Source organism: Equus asinus, chromosome 8 (assembly GCF_041296235.1).
Source record: "Equus asinus isolate D_3611 breed Donkey chromosome 8, EquAss-T2T_v2, whole genome shotgun sequence".
Taxonomy (NCBI): domain Eukaryota; kingdom Metazoa; phylum Chordata; class Mammalia; order Perissodactyla; family Equidae; genus Equus; species Equus asinus.
Genome location: NC_091797.1, coordinates 37,574,721 through 37,587,114, shown reverse-complemented (window position 1 = coordinate 37,587,114; position 12,394 = coordinate 37,574,721). Strand labels below are relative to the sequence as shown.

General features: G+C 42.8%; 4 non-coding genes across 4 annotated transcripts; 1 reads left to right on the top strand and 3 right to left on the bottom strand.

Moving 5' to 3' along the window:
- The first annotated feature begins 3,752 nt into the window (after positions 1-3,752).
- On the top strand, positions 3,753-3,824 carry TRNAA-AGC (transfer RNA alanine (anticodon AGC)). Its single transcript has one exon. It is a non-coding gene; the product is annotated as a tRNA-Ala (tRNA).
- A 485-nt stretch (positions 3,825-4,309) lies between these two features.
- On the bottom strand, positions 4,310-4,381 carry TRNAA-AGC (transfer RNA alanine (anticodon AGC)). Its single transcript has one exon. It is a non-coding gene; the product is annotated as a tRNA-Ala (tRNA).
- Positions 4,382-11,465: 7,084 nt separating this feature from the next.
- On the bottom strand, positions 11,466-11,572 carry LOC123288491 (U6 spliceosomal RNA). The gene has a single exon (XR_006532191.2). It is a non-coding gene; the product is annotated as a U6 spliceosomal RNA (small nuclear RNA).
- Positions 11,573-12,115: 543 nt separating this feature from the next.
- Positions 12,116-12,188, bottom strand: TRNAF-GAA (transfer RNA phenylalanine (anticodon GAA)). The gene has a single exon. It is a non-coding gene; the product is annotated as a tRNA-Phe (tRNA).
- Positions 12,189-12,394: the final 206 nt, after the last annotated feature.

Below are 12,394 nucleotides of genomic sequence, written 5' to 3'. Positions count from 1 at the left end.
TCTGATTCTCGTCGTCTTAGTCCTCTGGAAGATTTACTTGAGATAGTGAGTGCAGAAGGATGTTTGTGATTAGGTGACACAGGTAGAAGAATTCCTTGATGTAAATTGTGGGCCTTCCAAACTCTGGGGATCTGGGACTTTTAGCTTTTTAGTCTAGGGCTCTCTCAACTGAGACGTCACCACACCTCTACTTTCATTGACACTAATAATTTTCTCAACTTTATGATTTGGAAAGCACTGCATTCTTTGAGAGATGTCTTCCTCTTGTTCCCTTACTCAGAAATTGGGCTAAATATCCCACCACATTTGGTGATTGATCCAAATTACTGATGCCTATGTGTGTGGAAGGGAAATGAGGGGAGATAAAAATCACGGGTAGGTTTTCTGCTCCCTAGCCTTCCAACAGGCACAACTAAGAATACAAAAGGAAACTTAACGAAGATTGCCCGAAGGTCTGTTTTACCTTTCTTTGATCCTTCTGGTTTCCCCCTCTTCCTCAGTGAACTGTGAAATGGAACCAAAGGAGCATGAGCTCCTTCGCGTGGTGGTGGCATGCTTGTTCATCTCCTTTCAGGAGATCCTGAGTGGGCATGATCTTTCCTTCTCTATCATTCCTTCCTGTCTTACTTGTGCTGATGCAACTTGGATGTGTACAGCTGTGAAATGGAAAGAGAAAAGCAGTATTGAAGAAATCCAGGAATAAACCTGGACAGTCTCCTACACATTAGCCTGTGCTCTACTACACACTCAATCCTCTATAACTGATGATTGCCCTGAGTTCTGGGTAGGATAGGATCAAACAATTGGTAGAACAAAGTTTACTGCACTTAATTTCACTATTTCAGGAAATCCTAGACTGATCTTGTTTTGCACCTATGCCATGAGAAGGATATCTAAATGCTAGACCAAAAAGCATTTCTGTTACTAAGATCCAATCTTCCCACTCCGGTCACTCCACTCCAAGGTCTGCTCACCAACAGACTACAAAGCATCAGTTCCAATTCTCCAACAGGGAGAGTCCCAGGTTAGAATATTCACTTCTGTCTCCAATTCTCTTTTCTTTCAACTTCTGCTGTGCCTACAAAATGGCGCTGTTAAAATTAAATACAAAATAGAGAGCAGACTTGAAAGTTCCCTGAACAGACAAAACCATTTAAGTCATGTAAGCAAAACTAAAATCTAGCTTGTTTCATGAACATAAGAAAAACTTATCTTAGGTTATTTCATGTAAATTCCTCTGATAATCATAAATAAACAAGTAATCTGCCTAAAAATGGTATAAGATAATCACTTTTAACCAATCCCCTGCTGGAGTCTGGAAACTCTCCTCGTAATAACCAATCACTGTAAAAGTTAAAGAGCTTCCTCATTTTCGCTTTATAAGCCATCCGGTGATGTCACGCCCTTGACCTTTATATCACTTTTAAAACTGAAAGCTCCAAGTTCATAAACTGTTCTTATATGCACAACAAACTCTTACTAAATACGATATTATTGATTTGGTGGTTTTAATTTGCTATTTCTGGATTTTTGACAACACATAAGATAGTGCAGAAGGGTATAAAGATTAGCAGTGTGTTACCTCAGGGAATTTAGGCACAGGTGGGTGAAAAGAGTATTCCATAATAAATAGCAGATACATATCTTTGATTAAGTGAACAGAAGATCATGTGCACAGCTACTGTTCTTTTGGTTCATCTTGAGGGGAAACAATGACTGCATGATATTTCTTTCAGAAAAATAATCAACATTAATTTCTTTGTTCTAGATTTTAATAATTCTCCTTTAGGGACTGAGGGATCATGACTTCAAATCTCAAAAGCGCTGGGATAATGTACTTATTGTAGAGGTTTCTGCCTCCAGAGCCTCATCAATATGATCTGGCTTCTAAATCTGTTATTGCCATTACCTCCTTCGGTGGTAAACAATTTTCCTATTTATACCGGGAAGTTTTCCTTTTTCCTCCTCTTTCACTTACTGCTCATTTTTCTGCTGCTTTGCCTTTTTTTCTTGCTATTTCTCTCTCTCCAAGCTTTTCTGAATTTTCAGTCTCTGTTTCCATTCAATGCCTAAGCTGAAAAAAGTTTTTTTGTCTGGGTTTGTTTTTGTTTTAATATCAGGAACTGACTTCATTTGCAACAGAGTATGGAGAAGTTCACACCCAAGGGTGCTTTCAAGAACAGTAGAGGTTGTGGTGAAGCAATTAGAACGAGACTCTTGGATTTAATGAAGGTATAGCCTAGACTGCAGGCTAGCTAGTGTGCGGAGGAGAACCAGGAAATAAGACAGCTGAGAGGAGCCCTCCTGAGGACAGAACAAATACCCACTGAAGCAAGATGCTACAATGCTGGCTTTGAAGATGGAGGAAGGGACCACAACTCAAGGAATCCAAGTAATGCTTCTGTAGAAGCTGGAAAAGGCAAAGAAATGGATTCTTCCCTAGTGCTTCTGGAGGGAGTATGGCCCTGCTGACATCTTGACCTCAGCCCAGTGAAACTAACTTCTGACTTCTGACCTCCAGAACTGTAAGAGAATAGATCTGTGCTGTTTTAAACCACCAAGTTAGTGGTAATTTGTTACAGCAGCCATCAGAAACTAAGACAGGAGTAAAGAGGTCAAGGGCAGAAACAGGTGGAAACAGTAAGGGTGAAAGACCAAATAAAACTTCCAAACTCACCTTTATCCCCCAAACACGTTAACACACAGAAGAGATTCAGAGGGATTTAGATATTTGAAAAAATAAAACCAAATAACTCTTGGAATATTTAAAAGGTACCATCTTTGGACCACAATTTGGAGGAGTTTCTAGTTTAAAAAAAGTAGATAGAATCGGGTTGATCTAGAAAGAGCAATGGCAATGGCTTCATCATGGTGTGGTGGGTTCCCTTTGGTCTAAGCAGATGACAATTTCCCTTTATGCTCCAAAGTTATACCCTGCGGTATTTCAAGCAGGAGCTCATTTAAAGATTTAAAAAGGAATGACCAAAGTATTTTGTGGGGAAGCCAGGAATAATCAAAGGCACTGAATTGTGTTTCTCTCTATGTCAGTGCTTAGAGTAGTGACTTTACGAAATGAGTGCAAGAGGGTGCCTGTGGACTTGTGTAAATGACCTGCAAGCCTGTAATTCATTTAGACAAAAACAGACGACTTTTCCTGGGGAAGACTGTGAACTGAATGAGATCGGTAGTTCCTCCACCAAAAGCTCTCCCAACTGAACTATTTTAGCGTACCTCAACACTTCTACAAATAATTTACTCAACTGTGCAGTTTCGATGACTCAAGGATCTTTGAGAGAAGTTGTTCGCCATGGAAAGTCTACTCACTCCCTCTCTAAGAAAGAACTGGGATCACAACTCTTCATGACTGGTGACTGAAACTTCATGAGCAGCTCTCATGGTACTGATCTTTGTATTTCCCCTTTATATTTTTCTGTATAGAGCGCTGTAGGCAGAAAGGAAGGAAGGTGAAGACTCAAGAGAATATTGTATCCCAAGACTCTCCTTGATGGTGGATGGGAACTGCCACTCTGAAAGTCATCCATGACCAGTCCCTGGTGAGCCCTACAGTTACGAAAGATTCTAGTTGTATTAAGGGACCTTGCAGTTCAGAATGCAGTGTCTCTTCTCTTGAGGGTTTCAGAAACAGCAGAGTTGAATAGAGTAGATGCTGACCTTGCAGCTTAAATCTGGGAACACCGGCGGATAATAGCGCCAACCAGTTATGTAGACTACATTTCCGGCATCCTCCTGTAGGGGGTGTAGCTCAGTGGTAGAGCGCGTGCTTAGCATGCACGAGGCCCTGGGTTCAATCCCCAGCACCTCCATATGTCTCGCTTGGTAGCTCACCATAAGTATGTTATCAGCAGAAGCGAATAGTTTCTCCTCCTCTGGTGGTGGCTTTTTCATGCCGGGCGTATGTGGATGGGTGTGGAAGGATAGGGAAGCATAGGAAAAAGAAAAAGTGAAAGTTTTGTACTTCTCAGTCTGTCTATTGACAGGGGAATACCAGCTGAGAGAGACGCGGAAAGAGAAGAAATCTAAAGGAAATTATCCCAGGGCTTCTTATTCTTCTTTCGGTTGGTCTAGTTTCCCTTCCACAACTAATAATTTAATACTAATTCATTTCAATTCCTAGGGAATTGCCTCCAACTTGACTGCTTCGACACCAAAATAACAAATGACATACGACGAATAAAAGACGGATCATTCACGCGTTAGTGACATGCTTACGGCCTAGCATTCAGATTAATTACTCCTATGCGCTGAGGTAGCCAGGGTGGGAGGAATCAAATTCAGTTACGACGACACATGGAGGTGCTGGGGATTGAACCCAGGGCCTCGTGCATGCTAAGCACGCGCTCTACCACTGAGCTACACCCCCTACAGGAGGATGCCGGAAATGTAGTCTACATAACTGGTTGGCGCTATTATCCGCCGGTGTTCCCAGATTTAAGCTGCAAGGTCAGCATCTACTCTATTCAACTCTGCTGTTTCTGAAACCCTCAAGAGAAGAGACACTGCATTCTGAACTGCAAGGTCCCTTAATACAACTAGAATCTTTCGTAACTGTCGGGCTCACCAGGGACTGGTCCTAGACGACTTCCAGAGTGGCGGTTCCCGTCTACCATCAAGGAGAGTCTCAGGATAGAATATTCTCTTGAGTCTTCAACTTCTTTCATTTCTGTCTACAGCACTCTCAGAAAAATATAAAAGGCAGTGCAGGGGAGTACAAAGACCAGTACCATGACAGCTGCTCAGGTAATTTAGGTCCAGGTGGGGAGATCAGACTGAAGTGTAACTAATTCACAATATTGGCATGAAATGAAGAGCAAAGAGTGTGTCAGTCACCACTTTCTTAAACCTCTGCGCCCGGCATGTGTGTCTGGAAATGTGGAAGCGGCGTTCTGTCCAGGACGCTTGCATCTCTAGTTCTGAGACCCCTAAGGACAGAAGACAGGAAAGAAGATCGGGAAAGACGCTCTCGTCTATATAGCCTCTTTCAGACAGAATGCTTTCCACAATCAGGCGAACAGGAAAGAAGCAAAAGAAACGAATTAGTTCTTTATATGACTTCCCTATGCCTGGACAGGTCCTCAAACCCTGTCTGTTCCTGGGATACAAAAAGTAAACGTTTCCTGCCTTTATTCAAACTGCGTGCCACAGTCGACCCAGACACGTGTTTTGGAGGAAATCCTGCCATGGGTGGAGGAGGGAGACCTCAGGAATGTACATAATTTTAAAACTCCCCCATATGACTCTGAATTTCAGCAAGATTGAGTTACTACTAGACTGACGTCTGAGAACTAAAGAGAGCTGAGAAGGAGTGGAGAGGAGAGAGGAGATAGAGAGCAGAGAGTATCATGGCGGGAGAATGGGGAGGAGAAGACTGGTGAGGGGAGAGAAGAAGCCGCCGAGGAGGAGCAGGAGCAGGAGAAGGAGACAAGAAGAGGAGCTGGGAATGGGACTTCAATCGCCGATAGTATTTGGCTAGGGGAGGATGTCGGATGTATCCAAGGTCCTTATCTCTCCTGCATTTTCACCAGGTCACCACAAGAGAAGGCACCGTTATTCTAAGCGAAGTAGGTGAAAACGTACGTCCCGCTAGAATGCATTTGTTTTCTTCCAGATTATCGTAGTTTGAGAGCTACCAGTTGCTCTTTTCCTCGCTGAATGAACAAGTTGAGCACCTTGTAGGGCGCTCGTGTGGTTGAACTTTTGTTTGCGGTGCGCAGGGCTGGGATCCATAGCTTTATAAAGAGCAGCAGAAAAGCCACGCCCAGAGCACCGCGTGACTGTAGTGGGAGCAATGCCGAAGGCAGAACCAGAATCCACCCGGGCCTTTGGGCATACGCATCTGAGACAGCAACTGATTTTTAGCGCATTGGCCTTGTATTATGAGGGGAAAATCAGATAGAAAAGTAAGACGGACAATAAAAGAAAACTTTTGACTTGAACAGATTGAACAAGAACATGTGCTTGTCACGTGAAGGTGAAAACTCCAGGGAAATTTGGCTGGCAGTTGACTTTTAGTGTTTACACGTTAACCCACAAAACAATTTAGGTGATTTTGTGTGACTTCCCAAATTCACCCAAATGTTGGTGAGGTAGGAGAAACGAGAACCCTCTCAAACTCTGAAGTAAAGAAGGTACAACCATCTCTCAGTTTATGTGCTGCTGGCTCTTGGAAGTGGTGAGTTATTTGTAATAAACAAATAAACACATAAAAATAAATCCAACCTTACACCTCCTCTCATAACCCAGGCCCCTCTTTCCCACTAAAAAATAGCCTTTTCTTACCCCCAAACCTCTTTGGCACCCTGTACCCTGTTAAAGTATTTTCTCCACATTTAGGAAAAATACAAAATCTATTTTAATTTATATTCTGGATGGTATGTTTTCATACACACTACTTCATAAATATAATAATTATTTTTAAGATCAGAAATTTAAAATACATTAAGAAAAATGTACAATTGTTTTTTGTTTGCATCTTTTTGTAAATTCATTGCAGCATTCCTTATCTGACTGCAAATGCGTGGTACTTTGAGTTCTTTTTAGCTAGTTGTAACATCTTACTCATTAAGTAAATGAGTTAATTATTATGTTAATAATCACTCATTAGGGGCCGGCCTCTTGGCCAAGTGGTTAAGTTCCCGCACTCTGCTTCAGTGGTCCAGGGTATTGCTGGTTGGAATCCTGGGTTCAGACATGGCACTGCTCATCAAGCCATGCTGAGGTGGCATCCCACATGGCACAACGAGAAGGACCCACAGCTAAAAATACACAACTACATACCAGGGGGCTTTGGGGAGAAAAAGGAAAAATAAAATCTTTAAAAAATAAATAAATAACCACTCGTTAATGGTTAACTCATTGACTAATCAGTTAAATAAAATCTTTGGCACATATTCATTTTATGTTTGTATGACAGTCATGATTTTATCATTTTGGGAAAATTATTCTTTAACAACATTGTGATATAGAGATGCATTGGCAACTGCATGCAGGAATGATTTCGCTTCAATGTGTGGTCTTATATTCAAGGTGACTTTCCTTCACAGGGTGTATTTGATTAACAGTATCCCAATATTTCCTGCTTCTTAGGGTGTTGCTGTAAGTATTCTTTGGCCAATCTGTTACTGCTTGCTTAAAGTGCTTGGGGAAAATGGATATATAATAACAATAGCAATAAGGGAATTTGAGTGAAGTCACAATTTGAGTACTTGTCATTAAATACTGGATCCCCAAAAAGGTCAAGTAACTGGCCCCACGGCTCACATCTGATATGTAGAAGAGCCAAGATTGGAAGTCAGGCAGTTAGACTTCTCAGTGAATACTTCACATTTTCATGGGGAAAAGATCCGCAGGGCAATGACACTCCACATGAGGAAATTATCCTTTGAAATGCTTTTCCCTTCTTTGAAGTTGTCATAATTACCTAACAGGGAGAAATTATTCATTGTCAGAGAATTTAGGTATCTTTTACCAAGCTTTCAGTCAACAATTCTGGAGTCCTTTAGGGGTTTTGGAGGCTTATCATCTAGTCCGGTGCCTGAAACTCAGCGGTGGTCCAACAAATGTTTTTGGAAAGGTTTGGCAAGTGGTTGGTGAGACAGAGTCAGCGGGGGTCCTGACGCGACCACAGGACTGGGAATGTGAATCTGTGTTCTTCTCGCTTCATGCTGATGTTTGAAATTTTGCAGAGCAGACACAAAGGCAAAAAACAATCCAGTTCAATGCTAGAAAGCTTGCATAACCTTGATTGAAGACTTGCAAGGACTGCATTTAAAAAGAAAGAAAAACTTACACATGTATATAGATTCAAAAGTTATTACTAAGTTCAATTTTACCTTTGAAATACAGACTGTATTACAGGAACAGAAAAATGGATTATTAATAGGTTAATGGATTTTTACAGCTCACCAATGGGTTAAAAGTGAAGAATCATATAGACTCAATAAATGAGGATAGAGCTTTGGTAAAATATATAATTCAGTTTAGATCTTCAAACTACAGACTACATTTTAGCAGCTCTTTATTCAACTGCACTTAACCAGCCCATTTATTAATCAATCCATCCACTAGGTCTGTCAGCTATACAGCTGAGGTGCCTAAGGCTATTAGGCTACCTTCTAGTAGTGACTCCCCACACACTCACACTTCTGTTTCCATGAGTTAGAATGCATGCTGATGAGTCTATTTTTGTTCCCACATCTTATTCTATTCCATTGATGAATTTTTCAATTTTATAACTGACTTAAACATTGGATAATCCGGTGTAAAATGATGAGTGAGGAGGAAGATGTTTTGCAATAATTCTACAAAATCCACTCGGTTAAAAGAAAGAAAAATGCTTTTAAATTTTATATAAGTGGGAAAAAAGATAAGTTAGCCAGAAAATAAAAAAAAATTGAAAGGATTCCACATTTAGACATGAACATATTTTCGTGGTTTTATTCCTCTTTAAGTTAAAATTTAGTTGAAAACACAGAATGTAAAATATAGGTTTTCTTATGTAAAAAACACAGATGGAATAAAAACCCAAGGGCTCAGACTTAAGGAAAATGGTAAAAGGACAAAGTAGAAGAACATATTTGAAGCAGGTGGTATCGTTGCTTTGATTTACTGCAGCAAGTCACTCTTTTGAAAACCAGGCTTGAGTTACAAACAACAGGAATGAGAGAGGCAAAAAAAAAAAAAAAAAGAGAGAGAATTATAAAATCTTGGGCAGGAGACAAATGATGATTATTTGCACATAAAAAAAAAGATAACCAAATAAATATGTCTGATTCCAAAAGTTTATGCTGACTTCTTTGGAAAGTAACACCAGTCTTCAAAGCCTGACAATGGCCTCATAAAACTCTTTTTATCTGGTGTCTCTCACTCAGATACCAGATTCCAGAATTGTCAGTAGGGTGTTGCCATTCCCTCTGTTGGCATCTTCTCAGTCTGGCCAAAGAATTAGCAAGAAAAAAGCCAGACACTAGCCGGCTTGTCGTCTTACCATTTTGTGATGGAAAAGCTACTTTCCCACAATTCAGTGCCCTGGCGTGAATGAGCGAGTCAAAGCCACAGGGCAGCCTCGAGTGGAGCCGGCCTGCGCTGAATCCAAAGTTCCAGCTGACGCGCAGGCTCCAGCGCGCGTTCCCAGACGGTTCTCAGTTCTGGCTCCACCCTTCCATCTTGTGTTTTGTTCCAAATAGTATAAAACAGAACTTCAGAACTACACCTACTCTTAAAAAACAAATATTTCAGTGTGAAGAAGGGGACATTTCAAGGACAGGCACCGGGCGGTGGAGTAAGGTTAGCAGTTGGAACAAGACCATCAAATTCCTTTCCCTCCGAGAATGCAACGACTCGCCTGGTAAGATTGGCACAGAAGTTCGAAAGAATAAAAGTAAATACCTGAAACCTCTGACAAGGGTTCACTTTCATCTGGCAGCTGATAATGGCCATTTATTTCCAAACCCTTTCACCGCTGGTTCCTCCAATGATTCCGTGTGGTTTTCTGATGTGTGCCACAGAGCATTTCTTCAATTTGTTTAAATACGGTGACTAAAAGATTTGAGAGCATGGCACTCCGATTCTCCCCATTTCAGCCCTCTAGACGGTTCACTTCAAACAAGGATGCAAGAGCATGTCTGTGGTCAGGAAGCTTCTGTATGTGAATTGCTAAAGAATCGTTTTTGACTAAACCTGACGACCGCCAAAGCCAGGGAACAGATCCGGCGCTCTTCGTCTAAATTCTCTCTCAATCTAGCCATTCCAGTCACACTAGAAAACTCTACATTCACTCATCCAAGTAATTATTTTCACGTTGGGGTTTGGATCTCCCAGCCTTCTTGTCGAAAGTGGCGTTCGTGTGCAGCGTCCATCCGCGCAGAAGAACTGAGACCCACTGAGATCAGCGTCTGGTGACCGAGCTGAATTGCATCAGTGGAGCCTGGAAAGTAGAAAGGGGAGGAAGAAAACGAGTGGCAAGCGTTTTGCTCCTCAGCCTGCAGCCTCTTTCTTGAGAAGGACGTAGCTGAGAAAATAGAGCAGGAAATGCTCCGTGGTCCTCTTATTGTTTCCCTTTCGTTCTTTCCCCCCCGCGCTGGTCCGTGATTTTGCGAATGAACCGTTGACCGGCACGTTCACGTGGAGCTGGCGTGCTTGCTGCCCTGGGCGAAGAGTGCGTGTCCGCGTTGTCCCACGCGACCCAGGCTTCCTTGTTCTCACATAATCACGTCAGGCCGTCGACTCCAAAGCTGCACGAGTACAATCGCTTGAGTACTAAAAGCCGCAAACTGGATAACTCGTGTCTCTCGAGTGTGAGCAGGAAAAGACGAATAAAGAAATGCGAAAACAAAAGTAAGAAAAACAAAAAAGAACGAGAGAGGAGAGGCCCGGACATGGTCGGGGAGCTGTGGCTGGAAGAGTGCAAGCGTGGAGGAACGAAGATCACACCTGGGCCTTCTTCCCGGCTCAGTGTTCTCTCCACAGCTCAGCCACGTTCACCAGGACACTCAGCTACTGAGGAAAGGTTCGGGACTGATAACCTTCCTTTTCCAGGAGTCTTCGAGGACGTAATAGTTGGCAGAACGGAGGGTAGTGTGTTCAGTTCCTTTGTTTCTGAAGCCCCTACTCTGAATCCGGTCCTGTGACTCTGGCAGGAGAAGTGGCACCGCAGGCGAGCCGAAAAGACACTCTTCCTCACGGTCTTCCCACGGTGGCCGGCTCCCAGGTCGGCTTGCCAAGGGATTGCCTGAGTGGCAGTTCCATCCTCCAACCGAGAGAGGCCCGTTATGGAACGTACTCTCGTGTCTTTAAATCTCTCTCCTCATTTTTCTCCCCCTCTGTCTACAAAGGCTGCAAGATAAATGGAAAACAATGCAAACAGACACGAAGACGCATGGGGCGCCTCCTCGAGAGTTTGACTCCGCGCGGGGAAATAAAAAAGAGAGAAAGGGGTGAACGTACAATACTTACCAGGAAATGAAAACACCTCGAGTCCAGCAATATGGTCTGCAAACCCTGCGGCGACGTCTTCTAGGGGACGCTTCAGCTCTGGTTCTGGACGCTTAGAGGAGTGGGAGACAGAAAGAGGAGAGCCAGCGATTATGGCGTCTCTTTCAAATGGAATTTTCTCTGCAAGGAAGAGTATGCCAAAGAGATTTACAAACTAGGACGAGATCTAAGAAACGAATTAGTTGAATATATGCACAGCAGCTGGACCTATGGACTCCGGTAGCTCACTCCGTAGACTTTCAAATTCTATTCCGGGGAAACAAAAGTTCGAATCCCCAGGGGTTCCTGTTCCGTTTGTTCGCATGTATTCTCCGGTTATTTCTGAGCCGTAACAGGCTACGGAGATCTCACCTGGTCTTAAAATTCTGAGTTTTTGCAATGGGATCCTCCACCCTACTGGTTGGTAAATTATTGTCTTCGAACTAAGAATGGTTTTTTTTACATTAAAAAAAGAAAAAGAAAAGCAACGTGTCATGAATTTGCGTGTCATCCTTGCAGCAGGGACCCTGCTAATCTCCTCTGTATCTTTCCGATTTTAGTATATGTGCTGCGAAACGAGCAGCATTTTTAATTTTAAACGGTTGAGAAAATAAAACGAAGAATAGTATTACGTGACACACGAATTTTACATAAAATTCAAATTTCACTGTCCATGGGCAAAGTTTTGTTCGAACACAGCCGCTTACTTTGTGTATTGTGTGTGGCTGCTTTCGGGCTGCAACGGAGCGTAGGTGCGACAGAGACGACCTGCGCGCTCCTTTCCCTTCCCACCGCTGCTGTGCGCGCCACAACTCGCAGCGACTCATTAATGGGTCCACAACTTTTTCAGTGCCATGTGCATCTCTGGACCCAATCTTATTCTTATCTTTTTATTGCCACTGCTTACAGATCCTGTGAAAACAATAAGAGAAAAGTGCGCTTTGATGGTCAACTCCTGTATCATGGAATCACGGCACAGCGTTGCGCTTGTTGCGCAATTACACTTTAGCTTGAGAAGGACATAGAGCATATGAGAACGTCATCAGAGCGAAAACCACTCACAACATTTCCTGACTCACAGGGAAGCAATTCACCTTTGACGTTGACTAAAACTGAGTCCTCTTTGTGCCGAAACCCGGGATTGAACCAGGGACCTTTAGATCTTCAGTCTAACGCTCTCCCAACTGAGCTATTTCGGCTGGCTACAACAAGCGTTTCTTCCCTTTTTCGGTGCTTAATTGGTTTCAACTTTCGCTTTTAGGTCGGACGTTCTTTAAGCATAGCTGGCCAACAGTGTTGCCTATCCAGAAATCCACGAAGCCTATTGTCTTCCACCCATGCCAGTTGGATCCAATTCCTGGCAGCGGGTCATGGATAGGTGGAGGGAGATTTCGAAGAGAGCTGA